The sequence below is a fragment of the Crinia signifera genome, chromosome 11 (genome assembly GCF_055691185.1).
Source record: "Crinia signifera chromosome 11, ASM5569118v1, whole genome shotgun sequence".
Classification (NCBI taxonomy): domain Eukaryota; kingdom Metazoa; phylum Chordata; class Amphibia; order Anura; family Myobatrachidae; genus Crinia; species Crinia signifera.
In genome coordinates this window covers 74,314,496-74,335,319 of record NC_139227.1, presented here as the reverse complement: position 1 = coordinate 74,335,319, position 20,824 = coordinate 74,314,496, and the positions used below count along the sequence as shown (strand labels likewise).

Here is a 20,824-nt window from a genome sequence, read left to right as displayed (position 1 = left end):
CACTTTTAAGCTGTATAGATAAGGCAACATATTGGGGTGTATTCAATGGTGCCGGTGGGCATCTGATGGCGAGCAGTGCTGATAGCTCGCCGTCAGAGTATTCAACAGCAGGGTTGCCTACCCTCCTGGAATGGCAAGGAGGGTCCTGGGAAATCGGGTCCCTCTACCGGCCCCCTGGAAAGGGGGGAAACCCTCCCGAATTTCCCTTTAACTCCTGCGAACCCCCCGGAAGGGGGGGCCATGGGTCAAATGACACGATCACTGCATTTTAACCCCACCCCCCACAGTGCAATGCCTGAAATACCGGCATTGCACGGCGGGGGGGCAGTGCTAAAATTATGCACTCACTCTAGACACGCCCCCAATAGGGCAGCCCATCCATGGCTCCGCACCAAACTGGCCCCTTCCGGCAATGGCCCCGCCCCCTGCTTCACTGAGCTGGCTGCCTTCTCCCGGAGAGGGCAGCCAAAAAGTTGGCAACTACAGTATGTTCAAAAGTGTTTGATGTTTGAAAAAAATTACAGTTGGGAGAGTTGATTGGCTGGTGCGTTATCACCTTCCACGTTATCTATTGACCAGGCTTAATACATCTGCCCCATTGTTTTTTATACTGTGGTTTAAATTATGGGAAATTTAAAGCCAATGTCAGAAAAATGTGGCAATAAAAGAGTTTATCCAACACATGTAAGCGACAAAGACGGAAACATAGCTATTTGTGATGTGGTAAATACCTTTTGCTTTTAAAGTTGCTGTTCTAAGCCAGAAATGCGGTAAAAACATAATTTTCGCGTTTACACCCCATCGCTGAATGTACTAAGGCCATGATTCAGGTTCACTCGGAAAGGGGCAAATTCGGACCCGATGTTTGGGGGTGCAGACCCCAGCAACGAATGGCTTCAGCGAGTTACACATGTTGTGACGGCGCTGGACCATGGCAATGCCCAGCGTTTTATGGGCTTACCCCATGATATTCGGCTGGGCGCCATCTCAGGAGCTCGGTAAGCTGATGTTCGCAGCCACCCTGAATTAGGGCCTAAATTTCCAATGCCGGTGCTCCGACATGGATCCCTCCAAGCATGCCCCGCATCCGCCAGTCTCACTCCTTGCATGCACAGAGGGATTCCTGGGACACAGACCTGAAAGTCCAGGTACCGGAGCACATCGCAGAGGGCAGCTCTCATCAGGGGAGGTGCAATGTACGGACCTAATTACATGCGGTAATACACATGTGATTAGCAGCAGTGGGTGGCAGGATATATAACAAGTGGTTAGTACATCCCATCATGTACAGTATCTATTAGTATAAACCTATAGCTCCTGTTGCTAGTGTAGTGATAAGGTAATGTCTACATACATGTTACAGAGCTGATGTACAGTGAGCTCAATGGCTCTTCTTATATGTATATTGGACATACTGTATATACCTAAAGAACGCTTCATAGCAATAGTAAGGCAAACAACTGTACAGTATACATCAAAGTCAACTCAACTGGCAGGCTATGATCAGGGGAGTCCCAAAAAGGTCCCACATTTGAAGTATAAGACATCCTGTTCTTCCTTACTGGACAGGTGGCATTGGGGCAGATGTATTAAGCTTTAACAAGAGATAAATGCAAGTGTGATAAGGAGAGATAAACATCCAGCCAATCACCTGCTAACTGCCATGTTATAGGCTGTGTTTGAAAAAAGTCAGTAATACCATGTTCTCATTGCCGCCCTGCAAAATCCCGGGTTTTTCTTGCTGGATTTTTGGGGGGGCACAGAGCTTGTCAGCTCAACAGACCCCCTTCACACTGCACCTCAGACCCGGGAATTTCCTGGGTCTGCCCCTTTCACACTGCTTTCCATGGTCTGCCTTCCAACAAGTGTGTGGAATGTAATAGCAGCTTTGAATGGGTGTTGGGAAATTTGTACAAATTGCTGTGATAGGCTGTTTAAAAGCAGCTTTTATTAGCTGGCTAAAGATGATGTCACATATCACATGATTACATCCCCCAATGACCTCATTTTTGTGTGAAAAACCCGGGTCTGTGCTGTTCACACTGCCATACACCCGTGTATTACCCAGGAAAAACCCTGCAAAAAATCCGGGTGTAATTGCAGGGGCATAACACCCGGGAATTTCACAAAGACCCTTTCACACTGAGACAGGACATGGGAATTTTCAGCTTGCCCGGGGAAATACCCGGGTTTTTGCGGCAGGGAGAACGGGGTATAAGGAGCTGATTGGCTGGACGTTTATCTCTCCTTATCACACCTGAATTTATCTCTTGTTAAGGCTTAATACATCTGCCCCATTATCTCTTACATTAGTCACAAACAGCCAAACCCTCTGCCATTCTACACACTGTAGGTAAAAGCAGTATCCCTTCCTAACAGAATAGGTAAGGCAACACCTAGAATTCAGTTTGGCACAGCTTATAGAGCACAGAACAGAGTCAGTGGCAGATCGGGATGGAAAACCAGCCCGGGAAATTTCCGGAAACAGCCCTCAGGTGTGGTCTATTGAGATGTAGGGATCTGTTGAAGGGGACCGTGAACCACCAGTTCATGCATATGTACAATCAGCACTGCTAATGTTATGGAAGTACCTGTCATAGGGACCATGGCCAAAGCCGATCTTCGGATCAGCTGTCTCTGTGGGATACAGTCATAGGTGGACATGCTCTGGGTCAACCTACTGCTTGTGTCGACCTTCCGACACTATCGACCTTAGCAATGTCAACCTATTTCAGGTGTCCAGCTAAGCCCTTTCGAACTTCAGGGGTCGTTACAATGCATGTCGACCTAAATGACCCATACCCATCTCTGCACCATAGCAATGTTAACTTGCCCCAGTGTTTTAGTATCCACCACTGCTATTCGCAACATACTTGCCTACTTCTAAAGTCCCGGGAGAACCCCCGGGGGAGAGGAGACTGTCAGCAGCACATCTGGGGACGGGGCTAGATGAAGACGTCATCAAGCCCAGTCCCCAGTACGGCAAATCCTGTAATTTGGGGGTGGGGCTAAAATGACTCAATTTGCAGGTTTAGCCCCTCTCCTCCGCCCAAAAAGCGGTTAATCGCTGTAATTTTACTCTGCAGCGGGGAAGTCGATGTGGGGTGGGGGATCTTAAGGAAGTCCGGCGGTATCCGGGAGGGTTGCCCACCTTTCCGGGGGGCCAGGAGGGGGACCTGATTTTCTGGAGCCTCCAGGCCATTCTTGGAGCGTAGGCAACCCTGATTCACAATGAGTTGGATACTAAATTAGCAGTACTTAATTAATAGAACCCTAAATATTTAATATCCTTCTGAGAATATAAGTCTAGGTATTATTTATATGGACAGCTGGAATATAAATAAATATGAGTGGCTATAATACTAGAGATGAAGGAGTTTGATATATAATGGACAGTTGTTTTGTACACCTCATGTTCACCTGGTAAATCGGAATAAATAATCATGAGCACATCATTATCAATTCACCTCTATAGAGCCATCATTGGCTCCCACTGAGGCCAATAAATTCATGGTTTATACTAGTGAGTGCAAACTCTAATCCTAGTGCGAAATGCAATCAGTGGAAGGAAGCTCTTTACATAAACATCTCTGACTTAAAGGAACCGAACAAAGACACTTCCATGCCTTAATATAGTAAACATGGAATGTTAGGGTGATTAATCAATTACCTATTTTGTACCACTAAGCAAAATATTTTGGTATAGATAGCCTACTGTTAATAGAAAGACTTGTACATTTGTCAGACTTTTGCAGCTCATACTTCCCCAGGCAGGGTGGGTGCATGCCCCCTGCATTCCTAGGCACTGGCAGTACTCACATGTACCTTAGCAGCAGCAAATAGGGTCAAGTATGTTCAGTATCGTACGTTGTTTATGGAATAAAATCCCAGCAGTGACACATTGTAACCAAGCCAGCACAATCCTATTCAACACTACAACAATCTGTACTAAGCCTGTGTTCATTCCTCATAATGAAGAGTGACTGAACCTCCAGTAAATGCTCCACCATTACTCCCAACATACACTTTCCAAAATGAGCAGAATCGAAACAAGAAAAAGAGGTCCTATAGGATAATATTTACGTATAAACGCGCGTGCACATGTGCAACCCCCCCCCCCCCCCCACCATCGTACAGTGGTGTAACTACAAATGTAGCTTCCCCCTACAAATTCTGCCCCCTCCCCAAACAGACTGACAGCACAGGTACAGAATAAACAGTAACTGCGCTGCTTTAATCCATCAGTAAGGTCTGGGAGGAGAGCATCCTGAATGCAGCAGCTGGCGGCCACTCTCTACAGCTGGGGTAGCCAACCCTAGTCCTCGAGAGCTACCAACAGTGCATGTTTTGCAGGTCTCCTCACAGAATCACAAGTGAGCTAATTAGCTCCATCTGTGTATCTTTTAAAATGTGTCAGTGATTAATGAGTGCAGCTGTGCAGCAGCTAGGTTGTCTGGAAAATGTGAACTGTTGGTAGCTCTCGAGGGCTAGGGTTGGCTACCACTGCTCTACAGCATGCAGTGAGGAAGGGGAAGCGGCGGCTGAGGTGGAAGGGCGGTTGGTAGGGTAGAAGGGGCAGCGGATAGGTAGGGTGGAAGGAGCTCTCTGGCTGTCTGTGTGAGGACACTCAGCGACCCGCGGGTCACTGAGCCTTGTCACACAAACAGCGAGAGGCGGCGAAGTCTGCGTATCCTCATTGACTGCTGCTGCAGAGCTCACTCAGGACTCCTGGCCTCTGGTAGCCTCTGTGAGAGCACCGTGACCCTGAGCCCTGGTGGTGCCGGCTCCCTCTGCCACCACTAGGGATGCGGTGCCCTAGTTACACCACTGTCATCGGACAAGAGAGCAAATTCGGACCCGAACGATCAGGTCTGATTTGGCCTCTTAATGCCACATCTTATACATTGTACAATGCAGCATATAAAGCTGATGCATGTATGTAGAGTACAGTAAGCATATCATCTATATATATGTCTAGTGTCCATGAGTCTCCAAAACACTGCCATCTGCTGGCAGAGAGTGGAACTACATCTTTCTCACACATGCACAAATACAGAAGGTAGCAGACTAGCTTTCGAAGCTTTTGCTTCGAGCTGGCTTACTAGTGTTAAAATATTTTGTTGCTTGGTAGCAAGAGTAAAATAAAAATGAATTGTTACTCGGTATTGTTCATGGCTATCTAGTGGCTGTACACGAGCAACCAATTATTTTGGTATTTTCTTATTGAACACATTTTTATATGTAAACTATTGTAGGAATGGTGAATATATGTTGTACTGTTAATTTAATACTTTGGTATTTATATGCTATGCAGACAGCAGCAGTGCTGGATTGAGGAAAATAAACGCTGAGTGCTAGTTCCCCCCCCAGTGTTATGTAGGTGCCCTGGCGGTCCTGATTGGATGATTTCCCTGCACTTGTAGATGATGTCATCTCCAAGCGCCAGCCTTATGTCTTCACCCGATGCCATCCCAGGAATATCCTAGGTTGGCATTGCAGTGGACGTGGTATAGACCAGATCTGACCCGGATTGAAACCATGTTCCAAATTCTGGGTCGGACCTGGGATTTTGGTGCAAAAACATGAATCAGGCCCTTAGTAGAGACTACTAAGGAAGAATTTGGTAGCAGAAATACAGCTTTATTTGTCTTATTCTCACAGATTCCTTTATTCTATAAAATGGACTTCTATCCACCTTAAGTCATATTTTAAGATTATTCACAATTATTCTGACTGCTTCTACTATCATCCTACTACATTCATCACAGTTTATGAACCTGTCACGATGCAGTATTTTCACTCTATATCAGACAGACATCTTTGTAAAAAAAAGTAATAGGTTGGATGTGGACTTTGGCGCTGATGCAGAGGTGGAACAAAACTTATGCTGCCCACACACTAGGGCAATCAGACGTGATGCGATATCACGTTTCAATTTCCCTTGAAGCTTCCCGTGCGATAAATCGCATCTGAAGTACTTTTTCCCTCATTCAATGTGCATACAATCATGCAATAAATTGCATGCCCCATGTGACCTGAAATCGGACCATACAATGATGGCAGGCCATATATATGGGACTATATACATTCGTGCGGCAGTGTGGGGCCATAATCACACAGGGTGTGGGTGTGGGGGATCCTGTGGGCAGGGTGTGGGCAGTGGGGGATCCTGTATACCTTGTTTTGTTCAGAGAGCAGAGTGGAGCTGCGTGCATGTGTCTCACCAGCTTCTTCCGGTATGAGAGTGTCCAGGAAAGGTCAAAACAACACAGATTGCACATTATAAATCGAATGTGCTAAAAACCCACCTTCGATCGAGCGTGACATTCCATAAATAATTTGTGCAGCACATATATATTGATGCGACATTCGATGGGCGGGCCCGCGCATCGCATCAGGGGACCCATTGGACGCACATACAATCTTTCAATTTATCGCACAGATGCGGTCAAAAATCAAAAGAATTGTCTGCAATATCGTCCTAGTGTATGGGCAACATTATGCAATAGACGCACGGGGCGTCTTGTGTCTACATACACCCAGTGCCAACTTTTCTGGTTTGCTGACACATCTGAAGATACCGTATTGGATCAACTGAGTGGACATCTGATATTTGAGTAAAGCTGGCCATACATCTACAGATCGATTGTCAGATCTGGCTGGTTGGAACAAAATCCTGGTAATGGATGAGAGCAAATGACAGTTGACCATGTGATTTGAAATGCTGGAAAACTGCCAAAAACTGTCACTGAGATATTACCAGGTTTTTGTTCCAACCAGCCCAATCTGACAATCGATCTGTAGATGTATGGCCAGCTTAAGCTTTGGGTTACTCAGGATGTCTGGCAAAACTACTGTGCCCACAATTGGGGGGAATTCCCCATAGCCTCAGTATTAGGACTGTATTGTCACAATTCTTCTCCAACATAGACAATAAAGATTAGCAAAGAAAATACAATCTATTGCCCATCGGCGGTTCACCCTTGACCGGAACGCTTATTCTCCTGTTCTATTACTGCTCTCATCACTTACACAACACACTATGACTTACAAGCCTTACAAGGGAAATTTTTACCATGTTTCTTTACTAGTACACACTTATCACAACAATTCAGTTTCCAGTTTCCATCCAAAACCCTGGCGGTGGTGATATTTATTTTGGAACTGTAGTTATTAGTCCAGACAAAAGCATGTTTTGATTGAGGATGCCCATGTGGATTAAAGTGTTTGCTTGCCGTTCAATAGAATTGTCATTTAACTGAACAGAAAGAGCCTCTTCTCTTAATCCTCGAGCACGTTGTGTCATTTACCGTATATTTCAAAATGCTGTTTGTTTTAATCTACAACTGTTGTTGTACTGACATTATCTAATTGCGCAGTCCTCACTTTTCCTTTATGTTATTTGGGGCGTGGAGAGATATTCGGTAGGAAATGTCTTGGGACTAAGGGCAGAGGCAGAACTCTGGGAGGCAATGGAGTTATCTGCCGCCGGGCTCCTGCGAGTTCTGAAATATTATCTCTAACTACCGTATCTATCTATTTATATATCTATATTTCTGAGCAGAAAAATATATTTTATATAAGGTTATATAGAATTGTGTGTTTGGGGGGGGGGGGGGGCACCAATATATATCTTGCCTCCAGGCACTGGGACAAACTTACACCACTGACTAAGGGTGAAATGTACCAAACCTTATAAAGGGTGTAAAAAGTTGTCCATACAGATGGGGCAGGCTTCTTCTTTGCTGGCGAATTGCCAGAACGTCAGCGCTGGCGATCCGCCAGCAGCCTCGCTAACCATCTGACTGAGACACGAGCGTGTCTCAGTCTCCGTCGGCGGGGCGACGGGAACCCTGTCCGTCTCCGCTTCAGGGAGACGGACAGGGTTAGGGGAGGGTGCGGACAGGCGGCGGGGACCCCGGGTGACCGCCGACAAGCTGGCGGTCACCTGGGGGAAGCGCTGAAAGCGCCGTCGGATGGGGACGCGTGCGCCTCTCGTGCGCGCGCGTCCCCTTCTCGCTATAGATATGGTGCTGGCAAGGGATGGCGGCTGGCGTCGCCATCGCCATCCCCTGCAAAGATGGGACCTGCCCCATCCGTAGCAACCAATAAGCTGCTAGTTGGCATTTATCGGGTACATTTTAGAAGATGATAGGTAGAAGCTGATTGGTTATGGGCAACTATTCCACATCTCCACTCAAGATTTGAAAAATGTCCACCGTTGCCCAAGGGATTGTGGCAAATGGGTGTTAGCTACTCAAAAATAATACTAGTTTATCAGATCAGCATTTCCAATGTGTAATTGCATCTGCGCTATAAAGGTAGACGGGGGGATTGGCAGGGCCAGATTAAGGACTGTGGAGGGCTTGGGGCATCTATATAGTAGAGGGCCCCTCCAATAAAATTGATGCCCCACTATGCCCCCTAGCTTGTCTCATGACCAGCACACTCTCCACTGACCAGCAGTGTTGTGGCATATTACATCTGGTCCGTGATACAGCTGGGAATTGGCTCCTGGCAACAGACATGATACAATATATTGCAATACATTGTAATAATTTTTAGGGAGCTGCCCCTCCCCTCCCCACCCCCTCAATGTGTTATGGCTACTGGCTTAATTTACTAGTCCTATGTCAGACCATACTCTCAACCACATTGTCTTCAGTACCCAAACTTGTATGGAAGAGTGCAGGGGAAATACCTCTGAAGCGGTAAGTACAAAAAAAAACACTGATTATTTGTACACTGCCAAAAATCATAGGTAAGTGCAAGCAAAAACAATTTTTTTTTCATTCAATCAATTTTTATTGAAAATTTTGGCATATGCATAAAGCAAACCGTACATTTCAATAAAAAAAAATATAAAAACAAAAAACTTAATTTAAAATAAAGAAATTTTATATGAAAAACACAAATAGCTCTTATATTTTGAGATATAGCAAGTATATCTGTGTAAATTTTGAATACAATAATGTGGAAAATATAAGGAGCAACCAATTATATTATACATATTTCAAAACTTAGAAGAAAGGGGGGGTTTGTGACCCTATCCTGCGCTTGTTGGGTGAGCAGCACAACTCTAGAGGCTCCGCCGCTAATGGGAGTCTAATGTTAGGAATGAAGAGAAAAGGTGTAGAGGTGCGCCCGAAGGTAGTTTCACCAATCCACAATTGGGAAAATATAAAACATTTATTACGAACAGTAATACAATTAAAAAACTTTCATAAAAAGCTTCTCATTTGGAATACATTATACAGTTTCATGGTGTGTCATTGTCATCCAATATCGTTTTGATCTCAGGTGTTTGAGAGATCACGCAGAACCCTACGCGTTTTGTCCACTAGGGACTTCTTCAGGGGTAATACACCAGGATCTATGAAAATTATGTACCTTGGTTCGATACACACGAAATTATATAGGGTGGCTCTTTTGAGAGTTATTAAGGGGAATGTGGTCACTGTAGTTAATCCGGTGACCTTGTAATAGTCCCCTTAGTAGTAGGTATAATGGAATCTGAAACTGCAAGCCTCAGTCTTACACAGCGTGTGGATATACACTGATATTGGATGACAATGACACACCATGAAACTGTATAATGTATTCCAAATGAGAAGCTTTTTATGAAAGTTTTTTAATTGTATTACTGTTCGTAATAAATGTTTTATATTTTCCCAATTGTGGATTGGTGAAACTACCTTTGAGCGCACCTCTACACCTTTTCTCGCCCCAGTCATAACACAATAGGGCAGATGTAGTAAGCCTTGTGAAGAGATAAACTGGAGATAAAGTTGAGATAAAGTGGATGGAGATAATGCACCAGCCAATCAGCTGTGTTTGAAATATGACAGTTGGGAGTTGACTGGCAGGTGCATTATCTCCTTCCAATTTATCTCCACTTTATCTCTTTGCCAGGCTTAGTACATCTGCCCCAATATTATCTACACAGGTTATATCTAAAATGGTGAGCACACCGATGAAACCCCAGACAAATATCCATATTTTACATCAATACTACAATATTTGAGCCGGCCATAGTTGGCTCTGGTTGACAATTAAATTTGAGCTCAGTGCACAATTCTGCCCTTTGTAACTATCAAGAAGTCACACCTTAGTCAATGTCCTACTCTGCCTTTTAGTAAGCATCTGTTTCACTTGCTTACATCAATTTCAATGATCTATGGTGCCTATCGTTAGGTGTGACTATGTTCCACTTGCTCCTCCTATTCTCCTGACCAATAGTGCTTTTTGGTAGGCAATTCTCTGATCCGATTGCTCTCCCACTCCCCTGACCTATAGCATATATTGTAGGTGTTGCTCTGTTCCACTTGCTCCCCCCACTTTCCTGACCTATGGTGTATAGTGCATGTGTGGCTCTGTTGCACCGCTCCTCCCACTTTTCTGATCAATGTTGCATATTGTATGTGGGTCTCTGTTCCACTTGCTCCTCCCACTCCCCTGACCAATAGTGTATATTGTAGGTATGGATTTATACCACTTGCTCCTCCCTTTTAGGTAGGCGTGGCTTTGTTCCACTTGCTTCTCCCTCATTCCAGATATGTGGTGCATATTGGTAGGCATGGCTCTGTTCCACTTGCTCCTCCCACTCTCCTGACTTAGGTTGCATATTGTATGTGTGTACAAAAGTGTATATTGTAGGTACCTGCACTTTCTGCCATTTTTAGGTCAAATTGACATACAGTATGTCCTATTTTTTTCGACAATCAAAAAATCCGGCATGGTTGAAAGACACATGGATTGGCGGATGACTTGCTGATCCATGTGTTTCTGTTGAAATTGCACACATTTTCTACTATTTTTTTAGTCCCGTTTCGCCAATGCAGTTTTAACTTAATTTTTTTTTTTTTTTTAAACTGCATCGTCGAAACATGTCTAACAGCAGAGAATTGCAGCAATTGAATAACCCCCTAAGTTATGGACTGGATTATTTTTCTTACTCATGAGTCCTTCAGATTCGGATATACAGTAAGTCACTTACCCCAATATCACACAGCGGCAACACCATGGGGTCTATTTACTAAACCTTGAAGAGAAATACAGTGGATGGAGATAAAGTAGCAGGCAACCAGCTCCTCATTTTTCAAACACAGCCTGTGTAATTACAGTTAGGAGCTGATTGGCTGATACTTTATCTCTCTTCAATGCTTAGTAAATAGACACGTAATCACTAAGTGGCACATGTAAAATTCTGGCATATGGAGACTTAATATTTTCTCTCTCTCTCTCTCTCTCTCTCTCTCTCTCTCTCTCTCTCTCTCTATATATATATGTTGTGAGGACCGGCACTTAGAGCATCCAGCAGATCAAAAGATAAGGTGCCTTCCACAAAATAGGTATATAATGGCGATTTCCAAATTAATGAAAACAGGAGGCGGCACTCAAAAAACGTGGGTAACTTGTATTAAAACATAATAGTGCAAAAGATGTCAGTATACATGGTCAACGGTTTCGGAGCTGACGCCCCTTCCTCAAGACCACTGACACATCAACTTAATCAGAAATAATCTTTTCTGTTCTGCACTTCACTTTTGTGTTTATTTCTGATTAAGTTGATGTGTCAGTGGTCTTGAGGAAGGGGCGTCAGCTCCGAAACCGTTGACCATGTATACTGACATCTTTTGCACTATTATGTTTTAATACAAGTTACCCACGTTTTTTGAGTGCCGCCTCCTGTTTTCATTAATTTGGAAATCGCCTATATATATATATATATATATATATATATATATATATATATATATATATATATATATATATATATATATATATAGTGTAACTATCAGTATGCAAACCTTTTAATATATGGTTATATATAGTTCTGGCCCATAACCTACTGCTAGCCCTGGTCTGTGAATCTTCTTCAGGGAGCATTACAATCCATTGGTGTCATGATGAATGGAGACAATTTTATGTTGAAGAACCTAGATCTGTTTCATGACATACTTATATTTCATTCCTAAACCTTTCCCTCGACATCTTTCCTATCCATCCAAGACTGGGGGACATTATTTAATAATCTGAGTGTACTATACAGAAGGTGTTTTAGACATATGCATCTCTAGACATGGGACCCCACTGTAATATGTGACCTATTACTATTATACCTATTTTACACCACTGCAATAACCCGGGCTGGACAACCTGGATCATGGCTTGGTGTAAAAGGATGTCTGAAAAATAACGTGTATTGGGAAAGTGTAAATGGGTGACCCAGGTCATCCAATCCAGGTCCTGTTTAAAAGTTAATGAGAGCCGGATCCCAGGCACTTGGAACGCCAAGCGTTGCACACTTGCCTAGCTGACACTCTCCATGAGGGAGAAAATGCTCTGTTCCTGGACTCCCCTGGTAATGTATGATTGCCATCACCTGTGGTGAAACACCTTTCTTATTGATTACCTAGCTCCCCACAGGTGATGGCAATCCTACATTACCAGGGAAGCCCAGGAACAGAGCAGTTTCTTTCTCATGGAGAGGGTCAGGTAGACAAGTTTGAAGCAAGTTTGAAGCGGCGGCAGAACACTTTATGTAACTGGGTTCAACCGAGGAATAACTTGGGTCAGAGGCATGGTGTCAATGGGCTCTGTCTCGAGTCTAACCTGGGTCGGACCTGGGATTTTGGTGTAAAAGAGTTATGATCTAACTTCATCTCTAATGTTATACTCACCAACCAATATCTACATACCCTCAAAACAATAAACAACAACAACGTCATTTCCTAATTCCATCTTTACCAATCTGACATCGGTTCCTGAATTATATATAATTCTCTTTATACTGAACAGCTTTGAAATTATATTGCTGCCTGAATACATAATATGCAGCTAGTCTGAGGGGACTTTGTTTTCATCTTGGTCCAGAAACCCTAAGCTGCAGGCCTGATGGCATTTGTGTAGGTTACCAAGTCCCCATGGCTTTCTGTCAGGAGAATATTCTGTTTTATCTATAAATGTAGGATTCCATTGTAGGATTCCATCCTTATGATAGCGAGCAGGTGGACAGCTTCTAGTAGAAATCCCCATTAGTTACAGCTGCAAGGTGGAGAAAGCCTGCCAGAGGCACAGCCCTTACACCTGCACCTGTGCTAACGACAGAGCACCTAGAACATCTCACTTCTGCCATTCCTCTGTGAACCCCCCATAGTGCCTGCACGCGCACAGTTTGAGGTTATGCATGTCCCCTATTACTAATGTACTTGCATTCCATGCCATAACTGTGGACAGATCCTCTCCAATTCCTATAGCACACTCACATTTTTTCCCTTAGCCCCGTCACATTCCTTTACATACACTTTATACTGCTGCTGCTGTCGCCAGCCACAATTTTATTAACTCAATTCCACGAGTACTTCTGTATCTCAGTTGTTAATAATAGACTCGCATCCCTACACATTTCCTACAATTTATCATTTTTGAAGCCACCCCATTAAGATTGTGCTTTAAACCCCTGTTATTACATCCTGTGACACCCACACACTGTCCACAAAGCACTAAACACTATTGTTCATATTGTACCATTTACATGCTCAGTACTCTGGTGACAGCTCCTTCAGATCTGTACAGTATACGCCAGTTTGTATTTATGCCTGTGTGTGTGTGTGTGTATACTGTAGGTGTATGTGTCTGTACATGTATCTCCATATGTACACAGCACAATTGTTAGGATACAGCATGACTGAATCCTGGCTGAAGAACTCACAATCTAGTCATTTAGTATAATTTCCGTATTTAGATTTGTAAATGGTAGAAATATCAAAATACAGCAGATCCTGTCTGAGGAGCTTACAATCCACAAGTATGGATTACCATATTTAGAACTATACACAGAAAAAAGTATATATATATATATATATATATATATATATATATATACACACATACACATATATACACACACACACACACACACACACACACACACACACATACACTGTACAGTATTCCGTTCCTGAAGAGCTTACAATCCGATTAAACAAGAATGAATGTTCATTTATTTCTTACTATTGTAAATATTGTCTTATTTCTCTATAGAACCTACACGGTATCCTTTTATCACATTGGTTAGTTCTCTAATTATTTCATTTTGATGTACATAATGTAATACCTGTGTAACGCACCCTCCCAAATCTGTTCCATATATATATATATATATATATACTGTTCCTTACTGCCCAGCACTCACCTCTCTCTTACCCCTCCATTATAGATTTACGCACACCCTGATAATCATGTACTACACCCGCTACTACTAGTCACAGTTGTGCAGCCACATCTTCATATTGCCCTCCAGCAACCTACCACACCCATCTGTCACCCTCACCCCAACTCAGCTGTAACTCCTGTCACCCAGCAGGCACAGTGCAATAATACAATGACATACTCTATAATGTGACTTCTCATAGCTGTACCTGTCCCGCTGGTCTATAGGAGAGATCCAGTGCAGAAAGGCACTCAGGTGGGTGGGTTACTAACACAACACACCTATACACTTCCCCAATCATCCATCAGTCAAGTGGTTTCTTTATTTCATGTGTGTTGTATGGGTTTGTCTAGGCAACAAGATCTCAGTGTGTTCTGTCATAGATTATTCTAGGCAACTTTATAGAAAAAGCAATGTAATAAAATAGTTCTATGAAGCAATGCACACTATACACTGTATATTAAGTAGGTGTCAGAGTGGCTTCTTATTATGTCACAGTGCAAAGTAACCACTACACCAGCCAAATGATAACCACTTACCCCTTAGTCATGTAATAATTGCAGGAGGGAGCTGCAGTGGTCTCATCCCCAAATTCTCAACATGTAGCAATAAGAGCAACGACAATTGTTCTTATGTTGAGGAAAGGATAAAGCACACTCACCTTCCCCAGTAAAGGAGGAAGAGTTGTCCCGAGTTATAATCCCATTGCTGCTGCCGGTATTCCCATAGTGCTAGATGCATGCATAGGTATGCAATGTCTATAGTGCGTCTGATCGCTGTTCCTGGATGTATACTGCTCCTGCTGCATGCCCTATATACACTGACTTTCCAAGAGTCGTACGACTCCAGGACCTGTTCTATATTTGCCCCCTTGTGGAGTGATTGGAAACTACAGGCTGTTATACGGAAAGACACCTCAGCTTCGGCTATTGCATCCCTGACTTTCCAATTCGGCATCGCCGTGGAGGAACCTGGGCGAACATTTTAAATTTAAATGTAGTGTTTTAAGGACGTTTTTGCAAGATGTTATTATAGGAAAATAATGCTGACTGCAGATATTTAATACAAAATATTCCTTTTTTCTAGGGTTGTGTCACAATCACCTGGTCTACAAGAAGCCTGTGCTGTGCATACTTGTTGCACTATAGTCTGCAAGTAAATTGTGACAAGTAAACAAATTCTGGGGTTTTATAAAATTGACGATTTTACAATTAAAAAATAAATATTGATTTGTGTCCTTGATGTGCTTAAAAGGGAAATTATTGGATTAGACATGGGATGCAGTCAGCATCCCAGTGGTCAGGATGCCTGCTTTCAGTATACTGATGTCGACATCTCAACTGCCTTCAGAACACCGTCGCCGGCACTGTGAAAGATTCAGGATGCTGATGTAGGAATGCCGAAAGCCGGCACCCCAATGGCCCAATGGTATGCGGGACGGGTTATGGTCAGGCTGGGAATGTGGGAGAGGGGTTGCCACTAGGAATTTTGGGGCCCGGGACTGATTTTCAGTCCGGGCCCCACGAGCCCCCCCATCCGGCGCCAGCCCCCTCCCGCCGGGAACCGTGGATGAGCTGTCAGTGCGTGGACCCCCACCCCCCCTCCCTTCACTTATCTCAGCAGGTCCCAAAGCATAGCCTGGCTTCTTCAATGCAGGATGCAGGCTGCCACTCTGATTGGCTAACGGTACACGAGCTCTAATTGTCTCAAAAGCCGGGGCAGCAATTTAATTGGCCCCTGGCTTCCTGCATTGAAGAAGCCAGGCTGTGCTTCGGCACCTGCTGAGGACCGAGCACAGCGCAGGCAGCATACAGTGGACATAGGTGCCGATGTATGTTTTTGCTGGTGGGTGCTCAAGCCAAAAATATAGAGCAGTGGCTTCATGGGGAAGGGGTGTGGCCACAAAATAATACCAATTTATATTATGGAGCACAGTTGTCTCCAATATTCAAATTACGGCAACAGAGTTCCACATACATAAATGCCCCCACAGTGCAGGTACATAAATGCCCCCACAGTGCAGTTACATAAATGCCCCCACAGTGCAGGTACATAAATGACCCACAGTGCAGGTACATAAATGCCCCCACAGTGCAGGTACATAAATGCCCCCACAGTGCAGGTACATAAATGCCCCCACAGTGCAGGTACATAAATGACCCATAGTGCAGGTACATAAATGCCCCCACAGTGCAGGTACATAAATGCCCCCACAGTGCAGGTACATAAATGCCCCCACAGTGCAGTTACATAAATGCCCCCACAGTGCAGGTATATAAATGCCCCCACAGTGCAGGTACATAAATGCCCCCACAGTGCAGTTACATAAATGCCCCCACAGTGCAGGTACATAAATGACCCACAGTGCAGGTACATAAATGCCCCCACAGTGCAGGTACATAAATGACCCACAGTGCAGGTACATAAATGCCCCCACAGTGCAGGTACATAAATGACCCACAGTGCAGGTACTCTGCGGACAGAATACACTCTTCCTGGCATACTATTTCCCAGGTGTCGAGTCCGGCGATGTGGGTGCTGCAGCTGCAAATTAGCAAGTTAATATGGCGGCCCAGCAGCGGGACTCGGGCCCGTGGGTGCTCATCAATTTCCATGGGTGCTCGGGCCCTTGAGCACCCACAGAATTGGCACCTATGAAAGCGGAGGGTTGCTGTGAGAAAAATGAGCGGCCCAGGCCCTTCCAGAAGCTTGGTCCCAGGACAGCTGTACCCACAGCACCCCCCTATTGGCGGCCCTGTGTGGGAGTTAGGTTCAGACACTAGTCAGGGGACTTTAGGGTTAGGCATTGCGGAGGGAGAGTTAGGTACTTAGTTATAAGGGGGAGGTTAGGGTCAGACTGTGGGGTATGGGGGTTAGGGTTAGGCAGCAGGGTATGGGGGTTAGGGTTAGACACTAGTGGGAGGGCTAGGGCCAGCCTGGGGGGTGGAGGGGGGGGGGTGGGGGGTGGAGTGTAAGGCTGCTAAGATGGAGGGTTAGGAGGGTAAGGGGGAGAGTAAGTATGCTCACCCAACCTCTGTGGGGATTCCCTCCTTCTGGATGCCAGAATTGGTATTCTGACCACCAACATCATGACCATATGTATATTAAGTTATGGGTGTAGATGTAATAGCTTGCATGGAGATAGTACTGCGCAGGCACTGTCAGCACAGCTGCACCCGCTGGGCTATTAAGAAAAACTTTATTGTTTTGTGAATGCACAATACCTGTCTCTCAGGGCCCACAGACAGGGACAATGCTGTGCACCCGGCAACGGCAGCTATAGCTGTTGAAATCGATAGCTGCAGAATGGCCAGTGCTACTGACCATTGCAAACTTGGCTAGCTTATCAGCATACTATATTATAGATAGCAGTGTCAATAACGAGAGAGGCACATAGCACATTGTCCCAGATGCACCAAGCTTCAAAAAGTGAGAAAGTGGAGAGTAACAATGCACCAGACAATCAGCCCCTAACTGTCATGTTACATCTGATTGGCTGGTTGTTTATCAATATCCATTTTATCACTTTTTGAAGCTTGGTGCATCTGGATCCATCAGTTAATGCAATCTACACTTTAATATATGGGGGAAAAGCAGTTGATGGCTCTGAAAGTCTGAAACTCTCCTGTGGCTGCTTTTCCCTACTGCTACGGTATTGTAATCACTGTCATGTGCTGATCATCCATGAGCCTTGAATCTGTGTGCCTAAAACTACAAGCCCATCCCACCCCCAGTTCTAGTTTCCTCAGACACAACAATCAGTATTGGCACATGCTAGGGCCAAGAAGTCCATCAGTAATACACGTCCCTTTCCCGCATACACGACTCTCATAAAGGCTGTCCTGCCCGAGTGAAATCCTGCCCACGTGCAGGGCTACGAATGCGTTTGCAGCCATGCACATGAGAGGAAAACCATTGGGAGTCACTCACCATTTAATTGTTTTCCCCTCTATTCGCAGTTAGTTTAGACTTACTCAGCCACCGAGCTATTCCTGGGCTACGCACAGAATCAAAATCATTATATGGTAAGTGGCTTGTGTATACACTGTCAGCTATTTGCTGATCCAGCTCATTTTTTCAGGCTGGGCTTAGTAATTTGCAGGCTTGCACAGGGTGGGATTTTCACTCTGGCAGGGCAGTGTATACCAGAGTGAAGGGCTCCAAAAATTTGCAGCCCAGCGATCAGGTCTGAATCAGGCCCCATGTTTTGTGACTGAGACACATATGTCGTCTGCTTGAAAAGGAGACATTAATATGTTTTCACAAATAAATCTGATTCAGAATCAGCCCAATGTGACAAATGAAATCCAGTATGTCCTGGTGTTACTGGCATGGTGACATGGGCCTACAGCTGGAATCTCCTGGAGTCTTGTTGGAGAAAGTGTGCTATATAAATAAAACTTACTTACGCATACATGTCCCCTTCTGGCAGCTGGCGGGTACTTGCCCCTATTCACTGACTACATATACTATATGCTACACTACATCACAACACTACATACCCCTTTATGCTACACTACATCCCCATATATACTACACTACATCACAGCACTATATACCCCTATACATTGCAGAACATAGCATATATGCTACACTACATTCCTACACTACATACCCATATATGCTACACTACACTACACTATACCACAACACTACATACCCAATATGCTACACTACATCACAAAAATATATACTTCTATACATTACAATGCATACTGTGTATGTCGCCTTACAATGGGGCTCCCCCCGGGTCCCCGCCGCTTTGCCGAGGTTCGCCCGGGGTCCCCGCCGCCTTGGGGTCTGCATTAGTTTTTCATGATTTCTTTTAAATCTAACTTGTTTGTTCTTCCATTTAATGTTCCAGTTCCCATAGTTCCGAGTCTGAAAAAAGAATGTAAGTATGCTTGGCAATCTAGGTCTCTCAACCTTAACCTTAACCTATTGTTGGACTGTAATTATGGTCCAATACTAAAGGCTTTTGAGGACTTAAAGAGTGTATGCTCCATGAAATCTCTTGGCTTAGTTGTATTTGCGAAGCAAAAATGATTATTTTAACTAAATTGATGTAACTATTCCTAAACTATTACCTAAGCGTCTTTCTAACAAAATGAATCAGATTCTCTCCTGTTACATGAAATGCTGAGCCTAGAATAGCTAGATCAGGCATGTCCAACGTTGGCCCTCCAGATGTTGTGAAACTACACATCCCAGCATGCTTTGCAATAGTTTTAGCATTCTCTAATAGCAAAATTGTGGCAAAGCATGCTGGGATGTGTAGTTTCACAACATCTGGAGGGCCAACGTTGGACATGCCTGAGCTAGAGGGACTCTTTCCCTTGTTAAACATTCTGGGGGTATAGTGTTCCCTAATATTGAAAAATAACACTCAGCTTGAATACTCAGGGATTGGTTTGGGCAGGTAAACCCTAAGCCCTGGGTTGCTATAGAACAGTTTTTAATCACAGTATGTATCCTTTATCTCTACCAGATGCATTTTGGTTGTCTCCTATTAATGTCCCCATTCAATCTGTTCCAGGTATAGTGGTTTGAACTGGTAGCAAGATATGAGCGTTAGGGACAGATGTATTGTACTATGTACGATGGCTGCCGTCTGGTAGAGGGATGCCGCCCTCAATAGGAAGAGATACACTAATAAAACAATTTAATTAATAAATAACAAATAACATAAAACAATAAGTTGCATGCATGCAATAACACAATTAAATTATGTTAAAAACCACATCAATGCAATTGCATATTGGTAAAATGTAACCTATAGTTACCAAGTCCTGATTGGACAATTAGATTGCGTAGATTGGACAGATGTTCCAGTCACACGATGAGGGATAATTTCCCAAAGCACAGTATAGGGGTTGGCGATGAATGGTAAGTCCTCCCGAATAAAATGAAACAAATGGTGAGCGGATGGATTCCTTACTCACTCTTAGGTCTCAGGTGTAGGATGACCAATACTTGTTGATAGTGTTCGGTAGATACCCAGATGGTTTGAAAGATAATCGGCACTGTCTCCCAAGGTCTCTGCAGCGTATACCAGATTGCTTGGTGTGTACAAACTCCGCCAAACGCATTGCGGCGTTAAGTGCTCATCAAGCTACTGCACCGGCCAGCGGGCCAAATGCAGGCTGTAGTGCACTATCTCCGGCGGGTGAATTTTGAAAATTTGATCAGAGGTCAATGCTGCTAGTGTACCCCTCAGGTCCTCGGCTATCGGTGCTCACGGAACTCCTCACAAAGACGCGTTTCACCAGGCTTTGTCAGTTTAGGATATAGGGGTCGATCCTATTCGCCGCGAATGCGAATCATCACGCACCGTAAGCACTTTACAGTGGATGGAATTCCCCTAAAAGTCTGACCGAGGTGGGGCAGATGTGACATGTGCAGAGAGAATTAAATTTGGGTGGGGTGTGTTTAAACTGAAATCTAAATTGCAGTGTAAAAATAATGCAGCCAGTATTTACCCTGCACAGAAAAAAAAACCTTAAATCTTACTCTCTGTATACATGTTAAATTCTGCGCTACCTGCAGGTCACATGGTTTTGCCCAATTTCTAAACAAATTTGTACTGAGATCAGATCTGAATAAGGGCCT

The 20,824-nt window shown here is 44.2% G+C and overlaps 1 protein-coding gene across 3 annotated transcripts in view; it reads right to left on the bottom strand.

Annotated features, from left to right (window-relative positions):
- CHRM1 (cholinergic receptor muscarinic 1) overlaps positions 1-15,064 on the bottom strand; it is a 230,929-nt gene extending 215,865 nt beyond the window's left edge. For 2 of the 3 annotated variants that reach the window (XM_083164897.1, XM_083164899.1), the window contains exon 1: positions 14,877-15,064. The gene's annotated coding sequence lies outside the window, so the exon portion shown is untranslated. Of the gene's footprint in view, positions 1-14,754 lie in introns of all 3 variants that reach the window. The other variant, XM_083164898.1, reaches the window with a different exon arrangement.
- Between the last annotated feature and the right edge of the window lie 5,760 nt (positions 15,065-20,824).